This window comes from Mus caroli, unplaced genomic scaffold (genome assembly GCF_978045245.1).
Source record: "Mus caroli unplaced genomic scaffold, Mus_caroli_1 scaffold_7, whole genome shotgun sequence".
Taxonomy (NCBI): Eukaryota; Metazoa; Chordata; class Mammalia; order Rodentia; family Muridae; genus Mus; species Mus caroli.
In genome coordinates, this window is record NW_028227262.1 from 95,809,805 (window position 1) to 95,818,306 (window position 8,502).

General features: G+C 40.4%; 1 pseudogene; it reads left to right on the forward strand.

Moving 5' to 3' along the window:
• Nucleotides 1-7,691: 7,691 nt before the first annotated feature.
• On the forward strand, nt 7,692-8,262 carry LOC110295609 (creatine kinase U-type, mitochondrial pseudogene; annotated as a pseudogene).
• The last annotated feature ends 240 nt before the right edge of the window (nt 8,263-8,502 follow it).

An 8,502-nucleotide genomic window follows, 5' to 3' on the forward strand; every position in this document is an offset into this window, starting at 1 on the left:
GTGACAGCAGATGCTGGCGAGGATGTGGAGAAAGAGGAACACTCCTCCATTGTTGGTGGGATTGCAAGCTTGTACAACCACTCTGGAAATCAGTCTGGCGGTTCCTCAGAAAATTGGACATAGTACTACCGGAGGATCCAGCAATACCTCTCCTGGGCATATATCCAGAAGATGTCCCAACCGGTAAAAAGGACACATGCTCCACTATGCTCATAGCAGCCCTATTTATAATAGCCAGAAGCTGGAAAGAACCCAGATGTCCCTCAACAGAGGAATGGATACAGAAACTATGGTACATTTACACAATGGAGTACTACTCAGCTATTAAAAAGAATGAATTTATGAAATTCCTAGCCAAATGGATGGACCTGGAGGGCATCATCTTGAGTGAAGTAACACAATCACAAAAGAACTCACACAATATGTATTCATTGATAAGTGGATATTAGCCCAAAACTTAGGATACCCAAGATATAAGATACAATTTGATAAACGCATGAAACTCAAGAAGAATGAAGACCAAAGTGTGGACACTGTGCACCTTCTTAGAATTGGGAACAAAACACCCAGGGAAGGAGTTACAGAGACAAAGTTCGTAGCTGTGATGAAAGGATGGACCATTTAGCGACTGCCGTATCCAGGGATCCGTCCCATAATCAGCTTCTAAACGCTGACACCATTGCATACACTAGCAAGATTTTGCTGAAAGGACCCAAATATAGCTGTCTCTTGTGAGACGATGCCGGGGCCTAGCAAACACAGGAGTGGATGTTCACAGTCAGCTATTAGATGTATCACAGGGCTCCCAATGGAGAAGCTAGAGAAAGTACCCAAGGAGCTAAAGGGATCTGCAACCCTATTGTTGGAACAACATGATGTACTAACCAGAACCCCGGAGCTCTTGTCTCTAGCTGCATATGTATCGAAAGATGGCCTAATCGGCCATCAATGGAAAGAGAGGCCCATTGGACTTGCAAACTTTATATGCCCCAATATAGGGGAATGCCAGGGCCAAAAGAATGGGAATGGGTGGGTAAGGAAGTGGGGGGGGGGGCTATGGGGGACTTTTGGGATAGCATTGGAAATGTAATTGAGGAAAATATGTAATAAAAATTAAAAAAAATAAAATAAAATATTCATATGATGACATGAAAAAAAAAAGAAAGTGCAATCTGCAAATTCATCTGGAATAACAAAAAACCTAGAATAGCAAAAACTCTTCTCAAGGATAAAAGAACCTCTGGTGGAATCACCATGCCGGACCTAAAGCTCTACTACATAGCAATTGTGATAAAAACTGCATGGTACTGGTATAGTGACAGACAAATAGACCAATGGAATAGAATTGAAGACCCAGAAATGAACCCACACACCTACAGTCACTTGATCTTCGACAAGGGAGCTAAAAACATCCAGTGGAAGAAAGACAGCATTTTCAACAAATGGTGCTGGCACAACTGGTTGTTAACATGTAGAAGAATGCAAATCGATCCATTTCTATCTCCTTGTACTAAGGTCAAGTCTAAGTGGATCAAGGAACTTCACATAAAACCAGAGACACTGAAACTTATAGAGGAGAAAGTGGGGAAAAGCCTTGAAGATATGGGCACAGGGGAAAAATTCTTGAATAGAACAGTAATGGCTTGTGCTGTAAGATCGAGAATTGACAAGTGGGACCTCATGAAACTACAAAGCTTCTGCAAGGCTAAAGACACCATCAATAAGACAAAAAAACCACCAACAGATTGGGAAAGGATCTTCACCTATCCTAAATCAGATAAGGGACTAATATCCAATACATATAAAGAACTCAAGAAGGTGGACTCCAGAAAGTCAAATAACCCCATTAAAAAATGGGGCTCAGAACTGAACAAAGAATTCTCACCTGAGGAATACCGAATGGCAGAGAAGCACCTGAAAAAATGTTCAACATCATTAATCATCAGGGAAATGCAAATCAAAACAACCCTGAGATTCCACCTCACACCAGTCAGAATGGCTAAGATCAAAAATTCAGGTGACAGCAGATGCTGGCGAGGATGTGGAGAAAGAGGAACACTCCTCCATTGTTGGTGGGATTGCAAGCTTGTACAACCACTCTGGAAATCAGTCTGGCGGTTCCTCAGAAAATTGGACATAGTACTACCGGAGGATCCAGCAATACCTCTCCTGGGCATATATCCAGAAGATGTCCCAACCGGTAAAAAGGACACATGCTCCACTATGCTCATAGCAGCCCTATTTATAATAGCCAGAAGCTGGAAAGAACCCAGATGTCCCTCAACAGAGGAATGGATACAGAAATTATGGTACATTTACACAATGGAGTACTACTCAGCTATTAAAAAGAATGAATTTATGAAATTCCTAGCCAAATGGGTGGACCTGGAGGGCATCATCTTGAGTGAAGTAACACAATCACAAAAGAACTCACACAATATGTATTCACTGATAAGTGGATATTAGCCCAAAACTTAGGATACCCAAGATATAAGATACAATTTACTAAACGCATGAAACTCAAGAAGAATGAAGACCAAAGTGTGGATACTGTGCCCCTTCTTAGAATTGGGAACAAAACACCAAGGGAAGGAGTTACAGAGACAAAGTTCGTAGCTGTGATGAAAGGATGGACCATTTAGAGACTGCCGTATCCAGGGATCCATCCCATAAGCAGCTTCTAAACACTGACACCATTGCATACACTAGCAAGATTTTGCTGAAAGGACCCAAATATAGCTGTCTCTTGTGAGACGATGCCGGGGCCTAGCAAACACAGGAGTGGATGTTCACAGTCAGCTATTGGATGTATCACAGGGCTCCCAATGGAGAAGCTAGAGAAAGTACCCAAGGAGCTAAAGGGATCTGCATCCCTATTGTTGTAACAACATGATGTACTAACCAGAACCCCGGAGCTCTTGTATCTAGCTGCATATGTATCGAAAGATGGCCTAATCGGCCATCAATGGAAAGAGAGGCCCATTGGACTTGCAAACTTTATATGCCCCAATATAGGGGAATGCCAGGGCCAAAAGAATGGGAATGGGTGGGTAGGGAAGTGAGGGGCGCTATGGTGGACTTTTGGGATAGCATTGGAAATGTAACTGAGGAAAATATGTAATAAAAATATTAAAAATTAAAAAAAAGAAATAAAAGTGGATTAATATCAAAAAAAAAAAAAAGGTCCTAACCCAAAACATCCAGGAAATACAGGACACAGTGAGAAGACCAAACCTAAGGATAACAGGTATAGAAGAGAGTGAAGATTCCCAACTTAAAGGGCCAGTCAATATCTTCAACAAAATTATAGAAGAAAACTTCCCTAATCTAAAGAAAGAGATGCCCATAAATATATAAGAAGCCTACAGAACTCCAAATAGACTCGACCAGAAAAGAAATTCCTCCTGTCACATTATAAACAAAACGCCAAATGCACTAAACAAAGAAAGAATATTAAAAGCAGTAAAGGAAAAAGGTCAAGTAACATATAAAGGCAGAACTATAAGAATTATACTAGACTTCTCACCAGAGCCTATGAAAGCCAGAAGAACCTGGACAGATGTTATACAGACCCTAAGAGAACACAAATGCCAGTCCAGGCTTCTATACCCAGCAAAACTCTCAATTACCATAGATGTTGAAACCAAGATATTCCATGACAAAACCAATTTTACACAATATCTTTACACAAATCCAGCCCTACAAAGGATAATAGAAAACTCCATCACAACGAGGGAAATTACACCCTAGAAAAACCAAGAAGGTAATCTTTAAACAAACACAAAAAAGATTGTAGTCTCCCCTCCCCCAGCCTGAAACCTGCTTGCTCAGGGGTGGAGCTTCCTGCTCATTCGTTCTGCCACGCCCACTGCTGGACCGTGCTGCTTTGCTGTTTGGAGCCACACACATGCTCACCCTGCTACTGGACCCCGAGATTATTTGGCGGGAATCGGGTCCCCTCCCCCTTCCTTCATAACTGAGTGTCGGAACAGTAAAAGTGAGCTTTGATCAGAGTGACTTTGACTTGGCTCCATTCTTTCTTCCGCCCATCTAGTTCCTCTCTTGCAGCCCGAGTTGCCATCTCAGTTGAACCGTTCATTGAGAGCTGCTGGCCAGCCGCAACAGAAGATAGTCACACAAACATAATTCCATCTCTAACAACAAAAATAACAGGGAGTAACAATCACTTTTCCTTAGTATATCTTAACATCAATGGACTCAATTCCCCAATAAAAAGAAATACTCACAAACTGGATACATAAATAGGATGCAGCATTTTTCTGCACACAGGAAATGCACCTCAGTGACAAAGACAAACACTACCTCAGAGTAAAAAGGTTGGAATACAATTTTTCAAGCAAATGGTCCCAAGAAACAAACTGGAGTAGCCATTCTAATATTTAATAAAGTTGACTTTCAACCAAAAGTTATCAAAAAGGATAAGGAAGAACATTTCATACTCATCAAAGGAAAAATTTACCTAGAAGGATTCTTAATTCTGAACATCTATACTCTAGATGCAAGGGCACCCACATTCATAAAGAAACTTTTCTAAAGTTCAAAGCATACATTGCACCACACACAATAATAGTGGGAGACTTCAACACTGCACTCTCAGCAGTGGACAGATCATGGAAACAGAAACTAAACAGAGACACAGTAAAACTAATAGAAGTGATAGACAAAATGGATTTAACAGATATCTATAGAACATTTCATCCTAAAACAAAATAATATACCTTCTTCTCAGCACCTCAGGGTACCTTCTCCAAAATTAACCATATAATCAGTCACAAAACAGGCCTCAACAGATACAAAAAGATTGAAATAATCCCATGCGCCCTATCAGATCACCATGGACTAAGGCTGTTCTTCAATAACAACGAAAACAACAGAAAGCCCACATACACATGGAAGCTGAACAACACTCTACTCAATGATAATTTGACCAAGGAAGAAATAAAAAAAAAAGAAATTAAAGACTTTTTAGAATTTAATGAAAATGAAGGCACAACAAACTTACGGGACACAACGAAAGCAATTATAAGAGGAGAACTCATAGCTCTGAGTGAGTCCAAAAGAAGCTGGAGAAAACATAACACTCGCAGCTTTCACAGCACATCTGAAAGCTCTACAGAAGGAAGCAAATTCACCAAAAAGGAGTAGATGGCAGGAAATAGTCAAACTCAGGGCTGAAATCAACCAAGTAGAAACAAAAGGAACTATACAATTAATCAACAAAACCAGGAGCTGTTTCTTTGAGACTCTCTCTCTCTCTCTCTCTCTCTCTCTCTCTCTCTCTCTCTCTCTCTCTCTCTCTCTCTCTGTGTCTCTCTCTCTCCCCTTCTCCTTCTTCTTCCTTCTTTCTTTCTTTTGTTTTTGTTTTTTTTTTTATCCTATATAGTCTAACAGAAGTCAAACTGAAAAAGGAAACTTCAGTTGAGAAAACGCCTCCATCAAATTGTCTAGTAGGCAAAAGATCATTGACTATTTTCTTGACTGATGATTTACTATTGCAAGTGCCATCCCTGAACATCTGGAATAAGAAATCAGTTTGTATAAGATAATAATTCTATTCCTTCATGACCTCTTCTTCAGTGCCTGCCTCCAAGTTCATGTTTGATTTCCTGTCCTGACTACCATTCATAATGTACTGTAAGATATAAGATGAAATAAACCCTTTCCTCTCAAAAAAAAAAAGTTGTCAGGAAAACTACATGTTACTCTGAGACAGTCGTTCCAAACACATTTTTAAAAATTATAAAAATCTGGAACAGAAAAATATGATGATCCATAATCAAAAAAGTTACTACAGCTTAAACAGAAAATCCTCCTTGCTCAGGAATGTCATAACCACATTTTACAAAAAATACAGCTATTGACTAATGCAATAAGATGTCAATTAGATGTCTTTTCCTGAGGTCTTTTTATCTGTTATAGTTTTGTCTTTTTTTCTCATTATATCAGGTATACATTGCTCTATAAAATATGGCAAATATACCAAGAATAAAAATTTAAAAAAATTTTTAATTAAAAAATTATTTTGGTTACTCATGAAGATGAAGATTTTCACCTGCTGTCATTTAGATATATATGTTGTACTGCTATAAATCCATTATTTGAGTCATTTTTCTCTTGGAAATCTGTGTTATGTTGATGCATCTTTAAATCATTAATAATTTCTATGCTCCAGTTAAAATATATATATATATATATATCATCAGGATTCTTACTTATTTTATTTTTTCTTAAGGCTGTGCTCATATATTTTTAATAACAAGATAAAATAAGCCATAATGAGGTAAAATAAAACCAATACATTAAAATTGCACAGAACAAACCAGCAGAAGTAAAAGAGCCCAAGAGAAGGCACAGGAATCAGAGACACACTCATTCACACATTCAGGCATCCCATAAAAACACTAAACTGAAAGTCATAATGTATATACAAAGGACCTGGTGCAGATCTGTGCAGGCCCTGTGCATGCTGCCTCAGTCTCTATGAGTTTATATGAGCTTGGATCATATTGATGTGGAGAGCCTTGTGTCTTGATGTCCTCCACCCTCTCTGGCTTTTACACTCTTTCTTTTCCCCTCTTGCATGGAGTTCCCTGAACCCTGAAGGAAGACTTTGATAGAGAAATCCCATTTAGAGCTGAATGTTCCAAGATCTCTCATTCTCTGTACAGCATCTGGCTGTGGATCTCTGTGTTCCCCAATCCGACCACAGGAGGAAGCTTCTCTGGTGATGACTGAGCAAGAAACATGCTCACATCTTTAATGGAAGACTTCTTGATTAAAAAGAAGCACAGAGAACAGTATGGGGCCTATGTCTGCCTAGCTTTCCTCAACTATAAATATACTGTTTAAAAATTGAACTGAACTGTTTGATTATTAACGTAAAGGTGGGTCAAAAAAATGCTTGTTGAGTTTCAGGGAAGGGAAAAAAGAAGAAGAAACACACCACTTCCTGCCCAACCCCAGCCCCCATCCAGAGCAATCAACAGTTTCTGACTTGAGACAGATCCCATTCTAAATCCAGTAGCCACATCTCCAAGCCATTGTTGGCCTCTTCTCCCATCTGGTGTCTCCTGCTGTCCAACTCAAGTTCCTGTATTTGTCTGGAGCTGGGTCTCTCACCTCTGGAAATCTGGCATGATCTGCCTGTGAATTGAAGAGACTGCATGTCCCCTCTGCCCCTGGCACTGAATACCCAGAGCTCCAAAAGCACAATTATGTGGCCAGTCAACTGAACCCAGCAGTCTATACATGGCTTTTTAACAAGACCACACCCACTGGCTGGACACTAGATCAGTGCATCCAGATTGGTGTGGACAACCCTGGCCACCTCTTTATCAAGACTGGGGGCATGCTGGCTGGAGATGAGAACACCACTATATGAGATATTTGCTGAACCATCTGAGTCTGTGATCCAAGAGGGACATAATGTATATGACCCTTGAACAACAACGAAGCTCACCTCTGACCTTGATGCCAGTAAAATCCGTTCTGTCTCCTTTGGTGAAAGGTATGTTATTGCCTTCAGGAGTCAGAACTGGATGAAGTATCAGAGGTCTCAATCTCCTTCCAGCCTTCACTCAGGCAGAGCGAGAACAGGTAGAATACCCGTGGCAGATGTACTGAGTGGCCGGAAGGGTGACCTGACTGGGTGATACCATAGGCTCAGTGAGATGACAGAGGCTGACCAGCAACAGCTTATTGATGACTGTTTTCTGTTTGATCCCATAGCTGATTACAGTAGGAATGGCTCAAGACTGGCCAGATGCTCAACAGTAAGAAGAGTTTCTTGATCTGAGTGAATTAGGAGGATCACACTCAGGTTATCTCTTTGGAGAAAGGAGGTGATGTCAAGGGTGTGTTTGAGAAAGGAAGAGAAGCTGATCCAAAAACGAGGCTGGGAGCTCACGTGGAATGAGCATTTGGGATATATCTCTACCAAGCCATCTAACCTGGGGACTGGACTTCAGGCAGGAGAGCATATCAAACTGCCAGTGTTCAACCAAGGTAGCCTCTTCCCAATGATCCTGGAGAACTTAAGACCCCAAAACTGTGGAACTGGAGGAGGAGACACTGCTGCCATAGGCAATGTCTTTTGACATCTCTAATTTGAATTGATTTGGCATCTCAGATGTGGAGCTGGTACAACTGGTCATTGGTGGAGTAAACGATTTGATTGATGGTGAATGGTGTCTGGAGAGAGGACAGCAAACCTTAACTCCCTACCCGCAGCAGATGAATTAAGACCCCAAGAACTTCTGGGTATTTAACAGTGTCCCATTCTACTTGCCCTAAACCTGCCCCTCGCTCCTTGTCCTAGCAAGGACTCCACATTATAAAAAGAAAAAGTGATTTTTTTCTTAGCACTATTGCCTGACTTTTATGAATTTTCTAAACTAAGTTTACTTCTTTTCCCGGTTGTTGAAAACTAAATGGGTAGTTTCTTTACAGGTGTTTAAATTTTATTTTGAACACTTGTGCAAA